At 40.8% G+C, this 20,947-nt stretch overlaps 1 protein-coding gene across 1 annotated transcript in view; it reads right to left on the bottom strand.

Annotated features, from left to right (window-relative positions):
- shoc2 (SHOC2 leucine rich repeat scaffold protein) overlaps positions 1 to 20,366 on the bottom strand; it is a 75,514-nt gene extending 55,148 nt beyond the window's left edge. Inside the window, exon 1 of the mRNA XM_078413412.1 lies at positions 20,224 to 20,366. The gene's annotated coding sequence lies outside the window, so the exon portion shown is untranslated. The remainder of the gene's footprint in view (positions 1 to 20,223) is intronic.
- Positions 20,367 to 20,947: the final 581 nt, after the last annotated feature.

Raw genomic sequence — 20,947 nt, 5'->3', positions numbered from 1 at the left:
AAGGAAAGTTCAAGAAGTCAATATTCATACCACTGAGGTATAAGCTGTCCAAGTGAAATATGAGGTGCTGTTCCTCCAATTTGTGCTGGGCCTCACTGGACAATGGAAGATGCCCAAGACAAAGGGTCAGTGTGGGAATGGGAGGAGGAGTTAAAGTGTTTAGCAACCGGGAGATCAGGTAGGTTTAGGTAAACACAGGTTTGGGAGAGGTAGACAAAATAATATACATGAATAAATACCATGAGGTAACAACTGTAGTCAATATGCACAGATGAAGGAGGAAATGGATGCGGAAGTTTGAGAATTGCATACCAATAACAGAAGGCTGCTTTATTATGGATGGATTCAAGCTTGGAACATTATTAGAGCTACACTAACAAACTAAGCAGAGTATTCAATCACACTCCTGACTACTCACTACAGGATACCCAGCCTCCAACCTGTACTTGGCGTAATGGTATTTATATGATTAGCCCACAGTTCTTATGAAATATTGAGTAGAGAAAAACGGCAACAAATAACCCTGAAAAATTATGACAGGAAGCAGTTCAAAGAATTTTGCAATCTCCAATTGCATCACAATTCCTTACCCAATCTACTGGCAAAATTACATTCAACTTTTAAGTTACCTTGATCACAATGCAATGTGAACAAATGGCCTCTTTACTTCCAGAACACAATTACACTGGCGCAGCGGTCGAGTTGCTGCCTTACAGCAAATGCAGCTCTGGAGACCTGGGTTCGATCCCGACTACGGGTGCTGTCGGACAGGAAGTGGCGGCGCTGCGCAGCAGCTGCGGCTCACCGGCAGTCCGTTAGTCTTGTGTGTTTTTGTTGTTTTTTGCCTTAATTGTAGTGTTTAGATGTGATGTAGTGTTTTTGTGGTTGTGTACCATGTGTGGGGGGGGGGGGGGGAGGAGACTAAAATTGTCTCTTCCGAACGGAGACCGACCTTTTTTTCTGGATCGTGTCTCCGTTCCTGCTGCGCCCTGCCATCGGCTAAACACCTGGAGCTGGCGGCCTCCAGCTGGGACCACCTGGGGCCCTGGTTCACAGAGCGCGCGGACCAGACTTACCATCTGCAGAGCTGGCTGCCTTCAGAGGCTGTGGTGGCACTGCGAGTGCGGCTGTGACTCGCCTTCAGAGGCTCTGGAGGCTTCAGCCGTGGGCCGCGTGGATATTGGAAGCTCGCAGGCCCCTGGGTGGGGGCCGACATCGGGAGCTCCGGCAGCGGCAGAGTCTTGGCCCGTCCCGAATCGCGGGGCCTGGGTCGACCCGCTGCGGACCTTTCACCGTCTGGCGCGGCCTGAAATAGGCCGTGGGATTTTCTCTGCCCGGCGGGGGCTTCAATATCGGGAGCCCCGACGTGGCAACTTCATCAGCCTGACCGCGGAAGAAGGCAGGGAAGAGAAAAGACATTCTGGCCTTGCATCACAGTGAAGAGGTGACTGGAGAAGACTCACTGTGATGGATGTTTCTTTTTTTTTGTTTTGTGTTGGTTTGTGACTGTGTGTGTTATTGCTTATTTTTATTGCTCTTATTGTTGGACTGTGGGTAACGGAATTTCGTCCAAAAGACGGTTTTTTGGATGACAATAAAGGTGATTCTGATTCTGTCTGTATGGAGTTTGTACGTTCTCCCCGTGACCTGCGTGGGTTTTCTCCGAGATCTTCGGTTTCCTCCCACACTCCAAAGACGTACAGGTTTGTAGGTTAATTGGCTTGGTAAATGTAAAAAATTGTCCCTAGTAAATGTAAAAATTGTTCCTTCCAGTATAGTCCCTGGTGGACTCTTCGGAAGTGATGACCACGATACAAGAGTGAACAGGAGATTTACATTGCTGTTGTCTAGTTTAGACGATTTAAATTATTGGCAGAGATTGGATAGGCTCAACTTCTTTTCCATCCAGTACAAAATGCCAAGATTAATCTGATAGAAGTGAATAAAGTCCTGACAAGCTTATATAGTTGGAATCTATTTTTCAACGGTAGAGGCAACAAAAGCAAGGGGATATGTACTCAAGGTGAGAGGAAGAAGTTCGAGTTTAGATGGAGATCCAAAGAGAAAGTTTTGGTTGACATTTAGAAAGCATTCCTAGCAGACATTGGAACCAGGAAAATCACTAGGTTTAGAAGGTATTTATTTAGTCGGATACTTAAATAGGCAAGGAAAGGACACAGAGCTAGTCTTCGTGCAGGTGTACTGTTAGTGTAGCTAGTATTCCCTCACAACCACCCATCATCCTTGCTGTCTCTATGCAACTGCAGAATTAGATTTAACAGGTCGTTTACAATTAATGCATTGGTGTGAAAGATGCACACCAATGCCTTAGAAAGCATAGCTTGGTTTGGGAACAGTTCTGCCAAAATTGCAAGAAATTGCAGAAAGTTGTAGAATTAGCCAGTCAATCACAGATAAGACTTCCCACCATTGACTCCATCTGCACTTCACTCTGCCTCAGAAAAGCAGCCAACATAAATACTTGGCCCACCCCAGTCATTCCTCCTCAATGCTCCCGTATGGCAGAAGATGCAGAAGCTGGAAAGCTATCATCGCCAGACTCGGAGACAGCTTCTTCTCCTCTATTATCAGGCTTCTGAACAGTCCTTCCTCAAGTTAGGGTACTGTTCGATTCATCTCAACCATATCGAAGACATTGGACTTTGTATAAGGAACTGATGTGCTATAATGCTGCACTCGGTATCTTCTATTTTATATATTCTGCACTCTGTATCTCCCCCTTTGCTTGGTCATTGTATTCGAGTTTGAATGGATTGTATCTATGAATGGGAAATCTGATGTTTGGATGGCAAGCAAAACAAGGCTTTTCACAGTACCTCAGTACATGTAACAATAATAAAACTAACAAATACGGCACGGTGGCACAATGGTGGAGTTGCTGCCTTACAGTGCCGGAAGCATGGGTTTGATCCCGACTACAGGTGCTCTCTTTACGGAGTTTATACGTTCTCCCCGTGACCACGTGGGTTTTCTCCAAGATCTTCGGTTTCCTCCCACACTGCAAAGACGTACAGGTATGTAGGTTAATTGGCTTGGTGTATGTGTAAATTGTCCCTAGTGTCCCTAGTGTGGGGATCACTGGTCATCGCAGACTCGGTGGGCTGAAGGGCCAGTTTCCACATTTATATATCTAAAACTAAAACCAAATTCCTTCACTCATTACAAACAGAAATAACATGCATGATAAGTTGTGATTCCTTCTAGGGCATTATGGATCTTCTACAAATCTTTGGAACCAGAGCAATTTGCTATTGCAAGATAAAAGTTGCAGTAAATCCAACATTAGGCTTTGTAAAATTCATATCTTTTATAGATTTCCAAAAAAAAACATAATTTAAAATAATGAAGCAACAAATATACTCTTCAAAATAAATTTGTATTTCATGAACAAGGTAAATGCTTAAGTATTAAAAATTTCAAATATTTTTGAATCCTAAATATACTGTTTGCCACTTCCATCCTGAACTAGAGGGTTTCCACTTATTTGGTGCAGAAACAACATACCAGTAGACCAACAACTAATTGGCAATATTTCAACTATTCAAACCTATTTATAATTTTATCTTAACATGGCAAAGTCTGCAGAAACTCATTACAAAAATGTTAACCTTTACTTGTAATTCTTGGCCTTTGCAAATCTATGTCACCCAAGATCCTACCAACCTTTTAGAAAAATCACTTATGAAATGAAACAAGATGCTTCAAAGAACATTATGCAAAGCATGTTCATTGAATAAAATCACCCTCAGTCAAGTTTATCAATTTGTTACGCCGATGGCAGATCCTCTTTTTCAACTTTAATTTCATTAGGCACAATCATCTCAAACCAGGCGGGCTGTCAAGACTCAAGTCCCCACTATTTTCTTCTGGGGGTGCGACATGGCTGAAATGGCTGATCCCCCCCCACATGAATAGAATGCTCACAAGCGGTCAAAAACTGCGAACCGTTTTTATCATTGATTTTTAAATATCTCTGCAGTTGGAGATATTAAAAATTCAAGATAAATTAAAATCAATATACAGTAAACCCTTGATTTAAAGGACCTTGTTACTACAGATTTTGGTTATAGCGGACTGACCTAACACCCCCCCAGCTTGCACCACCTCCCCGTCCGCTTGCAGCCCTGGGCTGCCCTTAACAACACCCCGGCTTGCCGCACCAACGCCGCACCTGCCACCACCACCAATCCTTATCCAGATTCCAGCCACCCACAGGCCGTGACCATTGACTCCACCTATCCTCGCCTCTCCCCCAGCAAGCCAGGACCGACAACTCACTTCCAGGCCCAGACCATCAATTCCAGGACCAGTTCTAGCCCAAGAGTCTAAGAAAGGTCTCGACCCAAAACATCGCCTATCCATGTTCTCCAGAGATGCTGCCGGACCCGCTGAGTTACTCCAACACTTTGTGTCCTTTTGTGTATTAACCAGCAACTGCAGTTGTTTGTTTCTACAACTCATACAATGATAATATCTTACCCAGTTCTACCACACAATCAGCAAAAACAGACCCCCATTTATCCCCCACCCTGTTCTGTTATAATAAGAGTTTATTATTTTAAATACACCTAAAAATGAACAAAATTCAGAACATTATGATAATTTTAAATAAGTATTTGGCAGCGTCTGCAACACCGGTCAAATGAATTGGGTCGAAGATAGACACTAAAAGCTGGAGTAGCTCAGCTGGACAGGCAACATCTCTGGAGAGAAGGAATGGGTGACGTTTCTGGTCAAGACCCTTCTTCCCGGTGTGAAGCTGAAGCCAGACCCTCACTTCAGGAAATCACTGCTTAGCCATTGGGCTTTTCTGCAAGTCCCGCAATGGAGCAGACAACTCAGATACATTTGACCTGCACAACGTCTAAAATTTTGTTTTGGATTTGGAAATCAGCATCTTCGACAAACATAACAAGCATTAAAGTAGTCATTAATTCAAAGTTGCTGACTGATCATGTCTTATGCCTAACTCCAGGTTCCAAAACAAGCCTTGCACTCCGAGCTTTGTTACAAAAAAATCCAATGTTTGAAAGTACCTGCTTACTATTAGAATAGCATCAGTTTCAGTATCACGTAAAATGCATTGTTCAAGATTTCAATATTGCTCAGTTAAAAGTCAGGATCAACATTTAAAATCACAGCTATGCTGGCTGCAATTCAAAATGGCACTGGCCAGGGTTTTACCATGTCCAAAGCAAAATGTGGATTCACATAAGCATAATACTAATGAAAACAAAATAAAATCTACTTTATAAAGATGATCTTTATGAGTAAACATTTTTGATGTAATGTAAATTGGGACACAAGATCGAGATGTGGGCATGCCTTTGATCTTGATCCAAGTAAATTCAATAAATTAGACATTTGCTCTATCACGTGCCCCATTTGACATTTAAGTCATCCAATGTCAGAGGCAGAGTCAATATGCAATTCACTGTAATCAATCATTATAAATCAAAGTGCTCCTGGATAGGACAGATATACCCTTATTTATATTCAGCAATGGCAAGATATGGTGGTTAGCAAGTATACGAATTTGAAGTTGACATTCTACGGACACCTGTGGCAAATAATCAAGTTTCTCATTGATGAACCATTCAGATTTTAGCATTTTGGATTAAAAAAATGGTGGAAAACACCTATAAAAGCATGTTTTATCTCACAAATTAAAAATTCCAACTTTAAAAAAAATCACTTCAATCACAGCTTAAACTGCAATTTTCCAAGGCTTTCAACAGATTTTTTTATAAAGTGAACGGATACAAATTTAATATGTTTTTTACAACACTTTTATAAAAATTGTTTATGAATGTTAAAATGGGATTGGTTTGCTTCAAGCCAAAACAACCTGCAGCATTAAATTTTATTCCACATGTAAAGGCCTGACTTGGAATCAAATTTTAAATACGCTTTTCCAAATCTTTGTTTTGCTAATCAAGGAACAACCCCAAAAGCAATTTTGCATAAGTTTCAGATTCAGCACTATTAGGTTTCTACTCCACTTTGTGGCCTTGGCCATCAGTGCTGTGGCCTACCTTGATTGTTTCATCACATACTAAATCTGACTGTTCCAATCGCTAGGTGCAGAAGGGGGAGCGAAATAGGAAGATATACGGCAGCAGCTACTGCTATCGGCAGACCATGAATGTGGGACCAAGTCATGGGTCAGTAACCATCTTAAGTAGGGAGTATTGTGGATGCAATGGTTTTGAGGTATTTGCCATCTCCACCCCCCAACAAAGCCAGCACTGATACAACTGCACTGAACCTGAATGTTGGGGCCATGCACCAGAAACACAGATCCACACCATTCCAAACCCAATGCTAACATGCTTAATCTATCCTTGGAGAATGATGGCTGACAGACGAGAGAGGACAGGAGCTTCCGCTCAATGGACGCCACAAGGTCTCGACCCAAAAAGTCACCTATTCCTTTTCTCCAGAGATGCTGTCTGACTCACTGAGTTACTCCAGCTTTTTGTGTCCACCATTCTTAGAAAGAATGAAATATAGTACAAATATATAAAAAGAGTTGAAGTAGCTTAAGCTATTTTTCCCTGAAACAAATATACCTGATGACTATGAAGTCAACATTACTTTTCTGCAGTTTCAACTTCTCCACAACTACACCACAATTAAGGTTCCATCTGCAATTTTGTTATGGCCTTAATAATGCTATTAATACCCAATTACCAATATTTAGTGCTCACCTTACGACAAATTGCTGCCAGGTTTACCCTTGGCACAGGGCCATTGATTAATTGGGCCTAGAAATTTTGTTGGAATACTTTGACAAGCTTGTGCTGCTTTCAAAAGGAGAATGTCATATTGATGAAATTCCATAACAAATGGTAAATAAACATTGAGCAAAGAACTAAAGACACCACCATGAAAATATTATCTAGAAAATACCAAGGTCTCCTTCCCTCAATGACATGAGGAATGAGGTAATCTTAAAGTCACCAGTGATTTTAGTTTTTTTCCCCCATCCAGATTTAATTAACCAAATTTAAATTCCCCAGTAACTATTGGGATTTGAACTTAGGCCAAAAGTAATTATCTAAAGGTTCCTGAGTTGATAATTGTCTCTCAAGGAATTTTACATGTGGGTGTAAAGATGGCTGGTCCGATTGATCTGGACTTACAAACTTCACTACACGAGAGCACATATTTTCAAATAGGATGTTCATCCAGGCCATAAACGTGTTTTACTGTTACTGTTTTTCCATTTGCCATTCCCATTGTTTGGTTTCAGTGTGCACAAGTCCTTGCAATGGGTTTTAGGTCCACCTCGTATATCAGTCACCCACAAGGTGGCGGAGACACCATTTATAGTTTGCTCTCAATGCTGCCTTATTGTTACATCTGCGAAGTGCAAATGCAGAGATTATTTTCTTACAGTCCAGTCGAGTATCACCATACCACCCCCGATTAGCAACTGTACAGAAATAGCCAACTGAGCCTGCATGCAAGAGGCGCCATGCTTGCCGCTATTTTTCAAGTCCAATTCACACTCAATTGTTATGAGCGGTGCCAGATTCCAGCAAGGCCCAGGCTTCTGTGGGCCTCCAGCCATCGCTGTCCCTGAGGAAGTCCTCAAGATGCTTCCTTTGCAGGCCTGGATCATTTGCTGCAGCAAAGCTTGGAGAAGTAGGTTTGTTTTGGTAATTTGGAATGTGGCACAAGATATAATTAATTCAAAGTTGTTGAAGGATCACCTCTATAATGCTTGTCATATTTTCTTGCAGAGGATGCTGCTGGAGTTTGTTCTGTTATGCTCCAGGATTTCTTCATGTAGCATGGTTGATACTTCTGTACCTTGAGGCACTTCCTATGATATCATCCACATCACAGCTCCATGGCTTGGGACTGCCTCCAGACATCTGGATTACCTAACATATGCCACTGAACTGTTAATGACAGAGTAGAAAAAAAAGGCTAAAAATCAAAGTTTATTTAATTCATATTTTATTAATGGAAACATTATCAGAAATAATATTTTTGGTGCATTGTAAATCAAATAACCACTAATGCCCGAAACATCCTACTCCACATTTAATCCACTTACACAGAATGCATCCTGTGTCAATCTCCGTGAAAGGCATTCAAATCAGATTTGAGTTCCTTTTACACAAATTCGTTCATGACCAGATTTTAAAACAAGCCTGTTGAGTTAATTTCTTGAACTGTAGCAGTCCTTGTTGCAAAAGTAATCAGACAGATGGGAGTTCCAGAAATTTGCCACAGCAGCAAAAGAATAGCATTTATGCTCAAGCTCAGGATAGTCTGAGATTATGCAAGAAATCTGGAGAGGTGGCACTCTCATGAAACTGCCTCCCTTGTATTTTTGGCATCAGAAATTGCACCTTTAGAAAATGAAGTTGAAGCAGCTTTGTCAAGTTCTTGCAATGGCGCATCAGTGAATATTTCAAGGTGCTGGCTATGATTCCAACAGACCACACTGCTGTACTTTGGATAGTGCCCAGTTCTTTGTTGGAGCTGCACTCTTCTGCAGTCAGTCAACTGGAGTTGATGAAAAGGTATTGAGGAATTACTTGTTGCAGACAATCCAATCACTGATCTACTCTTACTACCTCAATGTGGTTCTTCCATTAAAAAAATATTAAATGACTTCCTCCTCCCCTTTAATCCCATTCAAATATCTCCAGGGTGTAAATGTACTGGATTAGACAATGGTAATATCACTTAACCAACCAATAAGTTTCTGTTAAACATTGCAGAACAAATAACTTGCCTTTTTTCACCCACTCCCATTTTCTGCCCAGGTCATGTTGCAAAAAGGGAAACTACATTTTCTGAAGAATTTCTTTAAGTATTAGGCGTCATTTCTGATACAAGATAATTAGGGGATTGGACACATTAGAGGCAGGAAACATGTTCCCAATGTTGGGGGAGTCCAGAACAAGGGGCCACAGTTTAAGAATAAGGGGTAGGCCATTTAGAACGGAGATGAGGAAGAACTTTTTCAGTCAGAGAGTGGTGAAGGTGTGGAATTCTCTGCCTCAGAAGGCAGTGGAGGCCAGTTCGTTGGATGCTTTCAAGAGAGAGCTGGATAGAGCTCTTAAGGATAGCAGAGTGAGGGGGTATGGGGAGAAGGCACAAACTGGGTACTGATTGAGAGTGATCGCATTGAATGGCGGTGCTGGCTCGAAGAGCTGAATGGCCTACTCCTGCACCTATTGTCTATTGTCTATTGTCTATTGAATGAAGGGCTTTTCGATAAAACAACAAGGTTAGTTGCTTAGGATGTAATAGGACAGAACTACGGATGCTGGTGTATACCAAAGATAGACAAAGTGCTGGAGTAACTCAGTGGGTCAGATAATATCGCTGGAGAAAAAGGATAGCACTTTCAGTCTGAAGAAGGGTCCCAACCCGAAATGTCACCTATACTTTTTCTCCAGAGATGCTGCCTGACCCACTGAGTTACTCAAGCAACGTGCCTATCGTTACTTGCTTAGGACATTGACTGATGCCTGAAGGCAACGATGATTGGCCTCCAAAGATATGACAGCCTATATTGCGTACTACATTGTCATATATATATATATGACAGTACTATATTTCGTAATTGTTCAATAATGCTGTTTTGTATATTTTTAAAGAAACATATACCATAAGGGTATATATAACTTGGTTGTGAACTGCAAAAAATAAACCATTGCAATATTACATTACGATTCCAGCTTCCAAACAACATACAACAACTGCACATACTATGTTTTTATTTTAAATCTCAATTAACTTCAACCAAATGATAAAGTTTGACAGAACCATAGATGTGAACAGATTTTCAAAAACGATCAAAGTAGCTTTAAAAAGCATTTTAAAAGGAGGAAAAGGAGGGAGAGAGAGTAAAGAGGTTTCGGGAAGGAATTCAAAAATCATAGGTAAAACTGTTTATGAAGTAAAAATTGAATTCAGGTTGACCAAAAAGTTAAGAAATTGAGAATGCCCAGACATCTTGCAAGGTTACAAGGGTGCAGGAGTGTAAAGAGTTAAGGACCATGGAGAGATATGAATCAGGTGAAAATTTATTATGTCAATATCTTTCTCAACCAGGAACCAATTGTAGGCCACCAAACACAGACATGAAGAATGAACGGGAAAGTACAAGTTAGGGCATGAGCCACAGAGTTTTGTATAACCTCGAGCATAAGGGTGGGAAGTCAGCCAAGAATGCATTAGCATACAAGTGCATTAAAATGAAGGTAGCAAAACTGTAGGGCAAGTATTACCACGAGCCAGAGTAAAGCCAAGAGATATTAGGAAGGCATGTCTTGGTTCTAACAAGGATGTGTGGTCTGCAGCTCTTCTCGTGATGGCATACATCTAATAACCGACATCTTTAAAAAAAACGAGTTTCATTCTTCTCTTTGGATCCTTGCCATCTTAAATTGGCTACCAAGCCTCCCGTAGCACACCAATATACAGACTACCTAAATCACAGTCAATTAAGTCCTTTTAAAGCGTTGAAGATGAGAGAGATTATCAATGTAAAATCCCTCCTCAGTTTACAGGAAGAAAAACACAGGCACCAGTTTATTAAAAGCATCCACACCCAAGCTGTTTCCAAATGCAACATTTAATCTTATATTTTAGAGATTTCCATGATCATACATATATACCGATTTCCTGCCATGTTGACAAAAACCCACTGCAAACTAAATTCTCTGGTTAAATTTGTGATAAAATCTTTTTAGACTTTCCCCGGTAAAGCATTTGAGGTCAAATGCCAAATTATCTAGCAAAACTTTACTCTAAATAGTTGTTGAGACCAGGATGGATCAGCATATAACATTTCATCATTTTATAAAGAAAGGAATTTGCTGCAGTGATCATTAAAATTAAGCCCCAAGGTTAGAGAAGTAAAACGGTACTTAACAAATATTAGCTGGATCAGATATTACAATACTAGCATCTAGTTACACAAATATTTCATTGTAATACATGAACAATGCATGTCTGAAGAAGGGTCTCAACCTGAAACATCACCCATTCCTTCTCTCCAGAGATGATACCTATACCACTGTTACTCCAGTATTTTGTGTCTACCTTCAAATTAAACTAGCATCTGCAGTTCTTTCCTTCACATCTCTGACCTGTGTCATTTTCCCCAATTACAACAGCTTTGTGAGAAATTAGACTTGCACATGACCTTAAAAGCTTGGTTCCTATTCTACTGGCCACCAGTGTCAGATTGTTACTGTATTTAGAAAACCAAAACAGAGTTAACAAACGGTTTTATGTAAACAATGCCATTCCCACAAAAATAAAGTGCAGTATTCATGTAGCTACAACTATTTCCAATTACATCCTCAGTTTTATGGATTTTTACAAAATTACAGCTACTCAAAATTAAATTTTCACAGCATTAAGTCAAAATTTTGAACATTTTCTACACATTTTTAATTGTGCACAAATACATTGTAATCTAACTCCAAGCGGAGTTACTTGGGCAATCAATTATGATCAAACCGAACAGCAGTGATAACAGGGGACTGTGGCCTACTTTAATTCAGTAAAAATGAAAAAGGAACTAAGCGGGTCAGGCAGCATCTGTGGAGATGTCTGGAGGACTCGAGTGGCAGGCTAACCTGAGAGATTGGATGAGTCAATGTCCAAACCATGCCATTGGGTTGTTGGCTACTCTAGCGGAATACAAGGTGCTGGCAGGTGGTCTCGCTCGGACAATGGAGACTGGGGACAGAAAGTTCGGTATGGGATTGGGAAGATGTATTAAAATGGCTAACAATTAGGAACTCCAGCAGGCCCAGGCATAGTGGTCTACACTTGGTATCAATGATGTAGTGGAGGCCACATCAAGATGGACACAAGATTTTTGTGTGGACTTTGTATATGAACCTAATATTGCTGCATTATTGTACTGGTATGCTCTACATCAAACCCAATAAATTTTAGTGTTAGGCCAATACACTTCCTGGATGGTACACTCTGCACCTTATTTTTACCACAAACAACAGATCTGCACTTCATACAAGTTCAACTAATACACTGCAAAATGGTACAATTGTATAGCAGAATACAAAATTGTATTTTGCTGGGTGGTTTACACATTTCTAATGGGCAGGAATAATAATAAATATTTCACACACCTACTATTATAGTTCACACTAATGACAACACAGAAAAGCACTTTCAACTGCAAATGTTTTGGATGTTTAAAACATTAGCATGTTACTGAAAGCTCAATTTGTGTAATACATTACGCAGAAACGTGCACTTCAAAAGCTTTAAGTTGAAAGGTTTCAAGTTAATCAATACTGTTCCAGTACAATACATTTTCTATCAAGCCACAATCAGATGATGCCAGAAAGTTACATTTGAACCATTTTAAATCATCACCTGGTTATATGCACTAGCAAGCCAAACTACAGTTCAAGGAAAAAAATAGGTTTGTATTTTAACCTTTCACTTCATGTCAGTACCTTCATGAAATGTCCAGACGGCCTAGACTATTAGACCTACAAAAAAAACGGTTCCAAATCAACTCTTAGGCACCCTGACAATGCAACATAAATCTTCCAATTTGTTTCAAATAGCAATCTCAACTGACGAAGAATATTGTGATGGATGGTGTAAGCAGAGAAAAACTTACATTGTTAAGACAGCAAAAAAAATGTAGACTTTGCTCTGAAAACAGTTTTGTTGAACACAATCTACGTGTGATTGATTGCTGGCACTAAACTGAAAAAGTGTTCGACTTGCCAAGACTGATAACACTCAATGAAAAATAAAAGCCTAATGTTTTTAAATGAGGTAGACAAAATGTTTTGACGAACATTTCAGGAGCATATTACATTGGTTAGGAAATATTGTAAGTCCCAACTTACTGTAGTCAATTCCTTTTAAATTCTGGTATTAATTATTTGCCAGCACAGAAGTGCATGCAACAAATTCACCTGTTCACAATGGCAATCCTTGCATTATATGCAGATTACACGTTTTATTTTTGCTCACAAGCACAAATACATGACAGACATTTAGGTTATGAATTCTGGTTTGTAGAAGTACTTTTTAAAACTGCAGGAAAATGTAGACATATCTCATATGATTATAGGCCAATATAGAAGTGATATCTGGAAACCACATCTTTAGCACTAAAAATTGAACTGTTCAACAACTTGAATGAAAAACACAATGAAAAATGCCCAAAATATGAATTGATATTTTTAATTGAATAGTTTACATATTCTACACCAAGTGGTTTTCCAGGGATATTGCTTAAAATAATCTGATTTCACCAGGATCACTCCATATCTTACCACAACTAGGTTCCAAACCTGGGTCAACAAGCTGCTCTTGAAGCAAGGAGAGGGAGACTCCATAGAAATCATGGCAACATTTGACCAAATGAACATAAGAAACCATTGTAAAACTACAGTTAATGGTCAAAAAGGAAGACACTTCTGTGGTTAAAGTCATACCTCAAAGGAAGAGGGTTGCAGGTACCAGAGGTCAACTCTCACACCTTCAAACCATCAACACAGAAGCTACTCAGGGCAGTGGCTTTACGCCTTTAAGGTCAAAGTGAGGATGCTAATGGATGCTAATAGTACAATGTTAAATTTCATTTGTGACTCCTCAGTAAACGAAGCAGCCTTTACCTGCACGCAGAAAGACCTAAACACATTCAGGCATGATAAACAAGTAAAACTTGTGCCATGAAACTAATCCGGGCAAGTGAGGAGTGTTGCACTTTGGCAGGTTACGGGGGATAAAAGTACAGAGTTTATGGCAGTACCCTGAAGAGCATTGATGTAGAGAAGGATCTTGGGGTCTAAGTTCATAACTTACCAAAAGTAGCAACACAAGTAGCAACACAAGTAGATAGAGTAAAGAAGGTATATGATATGCTTGCCATCATTACTCAGGGCATTGCATACAAGCTGCAGGTTATAATGTGGCAGCTTTATACAGTCTATCTTTTTACGGACCACTTTATAACAGATTTCGGTAATAGCGGACAACGTACTCACAGTAATCAGACACCACAGTCTCTTTAATTACACTATGGAGGGGCATTTAATTGACAAGCAATTACGTTGATCAACACTTGTGCAATGATGCAATTAAACAATGTTTAGCATTTTTATCAGTAACAAAAATACATTTTTAGCTGTTAAAAAGAACTTTGTATGTGAAAACAAGTCATTTCACAGAGTGACTGCTAGATGATTGGAGCGAATCCCTTACTCGGTTATGGTGGACAATTGACAATAACGGACATGGTACGTGCCTGGAACATATTGCCAGAGATAGTGATGGAAGCAGATGTGTTAGTGGCATTTAAGCTATGAGATAAGTACATGAATATGCAAGGAATGGAGGGATATGAATCATGTGTAGTCAGAAGAGATTAGTTTCTGCATAGACTTTGTAGGCCAAAGGGCCCGTTCCTGTGCTGTATTCTTCTATCTTCTAAAAATGCTTGTCAATTACATCCCCAACAAGATAGACAATAGACAATAGGTGCAGGAGTAGGCCATTTAGCCCTTCGAGCCAGCACCGCCATTCAATGCTATCATGGCTGATCACTCTCAATCAGTACCCTGTTCCTGCCTTCTCCCCATACCCCCTCACTCCGCTATCCTTAAGAACTCTATCCAGCTCTCTCTTGAAAGCATCCAACAAACTGGCCTCCACTGCCTTCTGAGGCAGAGAATTCCACACCTTCACCACTCTCTGACTGAAAAAGTTCTTCCTCATCTCCGTTCTAAATGGCCTACCCCTTATTCTTAAACTGTGGCCCCTTGTTCTGGACTCCCCCAACATTGGGAACATGTTTCCTGCCTCTAATGTGTCCAATCCCCTAATTATCTTATATGTTTCAATAAGATCCCCCCTCATCCTTCTAAATTCCAGTGTATACAAGCCTAATTGCTCCAGCCTTTCAACATACGACAGTCCCGCCATTCCGGGAATTAACCTAGTGAACCTACGCTGCACGCCCTCTATCTAACCAGCCACTCTTGACATTCAATGACCCATACTATCAGGACCCTTTGAGTGACCACTGGCTAGAACCGGACACGCAAGTGTCATGGCTAAATAAGCAGGTCAGAGGCAGTTGTCCTACAACATGAGAAATATCACCGGAACTATCCACCATCTACAAGGCTCGTCAAAACCAAGATGGAATATTCCCCCTTTGCTTGGATATGTGCAGCTCCTACAAATCTCAGGAAGCTAAATATCATCTAGGACAAAGTAACCTGCTTCACTGGCACCCCATCACATCAATAAATATTTGTTTTCTCCATGTGCAAGAAGCAACTCGGCAGGTCAGGAGGAAAATGGGTGACATTTTGGGTAGAAACCCTTGATTAGACTGTCTGATGAAGGGTCTCGCCCAAATCATTATTACCAAATCATATTTACCCACAATTATTTTACAAATATGCTTTGTAAAACATTAGTGGTATAGAAAATAGAGGTTTAATGTAAACTATTTAGCATACTGCTAGAGACATGAAACATGTCTTCGTTAACGCAACTGACCAATTTCCCAAAAGTCGGCTTTCTAGGTGTCTCTCTCCCCCTCTGTCCTAATGTGGGAACTAGTGAGGAAATCTGTCATTGGCCACAAATTTGAATAACAGTGGTGATACTCTGAATAGGATGTTCGATGTCCATGCACATCATTTTGGCTACCAAACAAGTATTGAGCTTCAAAGCATCAACCATACGAGAAAAACAGTTTCACAGAGTTATTTAAATATAAGACTTCACATACATTTGGAACCTTTTACACAAGTAAACAGCCAATATTTCAAGGTAATGATCAGGCAAGCAGCTATTGGAGAGATACCCAAATGTTTAGTTAATGTGCCAACTTTTAAGCAGTGTCTGAAAGGAAAGGAATGCAAGAGGTGCATAGTTCAAAGAAAGGAATTCCAAAGTATTACATTATGTTGCCTGATGGAATTACCATCAATAGTCAGAGAAATGCAATGATTGAAGGACGTTTCAGGATCAGGTAGGGGCAAGTCATGAGATAAGTTAAACAGATTGAAAGAGTTTGTTGAACTATCTGCCTACTAAGATCAACAAGAAGAGATGCAATGGGTGCTAATGGCTGGTTTGTATGGGATTACAGGAGGCAGAGGCTTAAAAATCACAGAGGATTAGAAATTTATCAATAGAGCATTCAAAGTTAACCAGATCTCAGGGCAACAATGCCTGATTCGCAATTTTAGCAGCAGGGTGGTGGGTAGGCAATGTATAGGTGAGTACAAAAATAATAACCAGCGCCATCATTTAAAACTGTTGGAAAATAAACTACAGTCTCATCTTGGCAGAATAGAAAACAAACATCCAGATACTGCAAAATACTGACAAGATCAAGACTATAGCAAAGTGAAAATGAACAGCATACGCATACAAGTTCCAAAGGGAAGAGAAGTTTCAGATACCCTGGAATATTGGTGATGCTCAATTAGACTAATCCCATTTGCGCATGTTAAGCTTGTATCCCACTACTTCCTTCCTATCCAAGTGCTTGCCCAAATGCCTTTTACACATTGTCATTGCATTTGCCTTCACTACCTCCTTTCACAGCTTGTTCCAAATATTCACTACCCAGTGAAAAATTTAACCACAGGACTCCTTTAAATTTCTCCCCTCTCACATCAAATCTGAGCTCTCAGGTTCCATATTTCTCTTGGGAAATAGATCAAGGACTATCTATCCCCCTTATTTTTGTAAACCTCATGATTACCCCTCAGCCTTCTACATTCCAGTGAGAATATTCCCTCCAATCCTACCATCCCTAACTCAAGTGTTTTATTCCAGGCAATGGTCTGGTGAATTCTTTCTGCACATTCCTACCATTTCCTTCCTCTTGTGTGGCAAACAGAATTGTACACAATACACTCTTACCAATGTTTTGTACAACTGCAACATGTCCCAATGCTTTTACTCAATGCCTGGGCCTAGGAAAGGAAGTATACCAAATGCCTTTCTCATATCCTCGTCAACTGATCATCACTTTCAGGGAAAATATGAACATGCACCCCAAAGTTTTTCTGCACATCAATGCTCCCAAGGTCCTTGCCATTTTCTCTTTATGTCGTAACAGAATTTGACCTCCCAAAGTTCATTATCTCACGCTTGTCTGGATTAAATTCCATCTGCCATTACTCCAACCAATCTTTCTGCTAATCAATGTCCTACTGTATCTTTAAACAACTTTCTTTATCTAATTTTTGTGTAATTTGCAAACTTAGTCATCATACATGACTTCTATATATCAAACAAATCTCCTCGCGCCCATCCTTGTTTTCCACTTTTAACAAATGTCCAGTCAGGAAAAACACTCATCCATCATTACCCTCTGCCGTGCATCAATTTTGGATCCAGTTCAACAATGCATTTCAGATCCCTGTGCCTTAACCTTCTCAACCAATGTACATAAGCAGAGCCTTGTCAAAAGCTTAGCCCACACAGACAACATCTACCACTCTACCTTCACCAGTCTCCTTGGGTTTCTCCTCCAAAAACACATGGTTGACCTGCTACAGTCCCAGTTCCAGTTGTTACTGTTTAGGACTTTGGGCAGGATCAGTTGGGTTTCGAACCTTGACCAAATCTAATTAATCAAACATGTGTCGAGTACATTGAAAAGAGCAATTTGAGATATTACTTGTTTAAGGACTTGGGCAGGGAGGACAGGGAAGTCTAGGTAGTTTCTGAAAAAGGAGTGCTGGCAATAACTGAGATATGTTGAGAAAGACCACGAAGTCAAGTAGAGTTTTGGCAAGAGTGCAGGACTTGATGGAGAACAGACAGATCTGATGACAGATGGTTAAATCTGCTGTGCACTAGATAGCTCAAAGCTTCATCACATTTAATAAGAAAGATGGGGATAATTCCCAGGGAATTAACAGGTCTGAAAAGTAAAAATCTCATTGTAAATATTGAAGGCAAGGCAATGAATGGAAGAGATCAGGAATTGCAGAAATAATATGGCAAATAGGTGAAAGACAAAGTAGGTGGCACATTTTCAAAATGCAATCATAATTGATTTCAAGGAGAGTTAAGTTTCAGTACAGGTTACACAAATCAATTTTTAGGGAATGTCTCACAATAGACAAATTGCTGGAGTAACTCAACGAGTCAGGCAGCATCTTTGGAGAAAAAGGATCAGTGACCTTTTGGGTCGGAGCCCTTCTTCAGACTGAAGGTCTGGCAGACCTCATCAGACAGAGGAGGTCTGCCAGAAGCAAGTGATAAGGGATACAAGGAAGGGGAAGGTTTCGTTGAGACCATGGAAGCATAAAGACTCTGTAACTTGACAAAATAGAAGATTGTATCTCATTACAAATACTAGTTTAAAGGGAAGTAAATTGAGGCAAATTGAGAGAGAATTGAAACAGTTTTGGATAAGAAATGACAAGGTGAAAGATTAGTAAATAGCAGGAAGAAAAATGAGATCAAGCAGAGAAAGGACTGTGAGATGCATGGAGATAGACAGGTCACTTGAATGTGCAAGAGCAATGTGTGCTTGAGGAGCTTGTTGGGAGGGCAGAGAGTGAAATTGAATACTAATGACATAATTTGGCAACCCACGGACTAAACTTGTTTCAAAGAAGCAATGTCAATCCAATCATCCCGGATAAGGCTATAGATGACAACAGTATTGTTTGCCATGGAAAATACTTTATGCAGGGAAATGCACAAGTGGTCATCTGCTGCAGTCGTGGATGGTTAGAGGGAATGATATTGGATTGGATTATTATTTCCAACCAACTAGTTTTCAACAAGTAACACTTTGATGACAAAAGTCCACTGTTATATACATTGCCCAAAATATTTTGTACAAATCAAATGAAGGGCACACACAGCTTCACTGAACACACAATTAAAATGAAATGTTCTCCTCTTCCAGCTTACGATATCAAATTAAATATTTTACAATTATCTTCCAAATATCTCAATTAATAAACGATAGTATTCTTATTTTAAATTTTTGTAGTTTTAAAAAAAAAATAAGTGCGCTTGGCAATTTATTAAACATAAAACTCATTCTGGCACTTTACAAACCTTGAACTTTGCATGTCTCTGCATAAAGGAATAGTTATTGCCTCTTGCAAAGAGATCAGACACAAGAACTGTTAGCACTGTTTCGCCCTCCATAGATGTAAGGCTACCTTACCCAAGTATATCCCCGTATTTACTATTATTTCACACATTGAGCACGTGTATTGCTTTGCTTTTGTAGATTCTAAAACTATTTTTAAAGGCAGCAGTAGTTCACTATTACCATAATACACAGAATATGGGGAAATTTTAACTATAACACGTATATGGGTTTGTACATTTGAAAAATATATCTCAACACACAATTATCTTAGTGTTACAGGTTGCATTTTAACCTGCCTTATTACATGCTCCTAATCCGATTATTTAATAGATTACCATATTTATTTCCATACGTAGTTCTGCCTGCCTACTAGATCTTAAAACAATAGTATAGAAACAAACATATTTCCCTTGCAAACATTTAACATTTCTGGCTACCCAAGTCTGCAGTTGTATTATTAGTCACGTCTATTAAATGGTCTGGTGAGAAGTGCAGCGCAATTTACAATGCCTTCGAGACCTACAGATTTACAAAACAAATCATGTTTTCTCACTAGTATATCTGATAAAAAAATATCCCCATTCGAAAAATCCTACCCCTCCCAAACCAAAACGCTTCGCGTTTAAACAATGCTCACGAGTTAAAATTAAAGAGCCTTCTTGTTTACAAATACGGTTTCAAACTCTTAAAAATAAGTCTTCAAAAATAGTCTCACTTCTTTCGTCGTTCACGGCTAGGAAGGAGACTTTTAGTTCTTGTCTTTCTCCCCCGCCCACTTTTTTTTTTGCCTTTTGCTGCTGAATAAACACATTTTTTTTAAAAAGCCCTGCCAGACGAGTTACCTCAGAATCTGCGCCGACTTGACGCGGAAAGGGAAACCCATCGTATTTATTTCCCCCCCCCCCAAAAATATAAATGTATATTACAACAATGTGCATTTCCGCTTTTTTTTCGGTTCCCACAACAGAGAGTCGGTCGGTCGCCCTCACACCCAAACAACGCCCATCGCAGCCAGCTGGCTGGTCGTCCATCCATCCATCCATCCCGCAGACAGTGCCGCCATTCGCTGCATTTACCTGCTCCGAGCGAGTGGTGACCCTCTCTCTCCCCCACACACACCCCGGGACCCGGCTGCAGCCGCGCTGCTCCCTCGTCCGCTTCTGTGCTCGTCTTCCCCCAGCCGAGGCCCAGGCCCCACTGACAGCCGTCGGACAACAACGCCCCCCGATCAGCCTCCTCCTCCTCCTCCTCCTCCTCCTCCTCCTCCTCCTCCTCCTCCTCTCGCCGCCGCCGCCGCCGCCGCCCGGCTCCGGCCCAGTCCGCTCTCCCCAACCGCCAAAGTCTGACCTGGCTTCGACGGCCGCCCGTAAAACAGAAGACTGTGTATTTCTGAAATATTTATATTGTAATAACGAGGCCCTGGCGGAGGGAGTGGTTGAGAGAGAGTCAGTCAGCCAGCCAGCGCCCGGCCCTGTGCCGCCTCTCGCACTGCGCTGCGCCTCGCCTGCCCTCCCCTCCGCACCGCCGCCATGGCGTCATCCACCCCCATTAGCTCATCGCGCACCGAGCGCGCCCCCGCCCGCCACAGCGTCGGGGTCGCGCTTTGGGAGATCTCTCATGTCCGCCCTTCTGTTCCCTGCAGAAAACCTCAGCTGCAGAGGTTCCCCAGCTCTCGACTCGAAACGTCACCCATTCTTTCTCTCTAGAGATGTTGCCTGCCCTGCTAAGTTTCTCCAGCATTTTGTGTCTATCCTACACCCCTCTTCTCTAACTTCAAGTAACCCTTGCTTTCTTCGATTT

The sequence above is a fragment of the Rhinoraja longicauda genome, chromosome 16 (genome assembly GCF_053455715.1).
Source record: "Rhinoraja longicauda isolate Sanriku21f chromosome 16, sRhiLon1.1, whole genome shotgun sequence".
In the NCBI taxonomy this organism is placed as follows: Eukaryota; Metazoa; Chordata; class Chondrichthyes; order Rajiformes; family Arhynchobatidae; genus Rhinoraja; species Rhinoraja longicauda.
The sequence above is the reverse complement of the archived record's forward strand: the minus strand, read 5'-3'. Positions and strand labels throughout refer to the sequence as shown.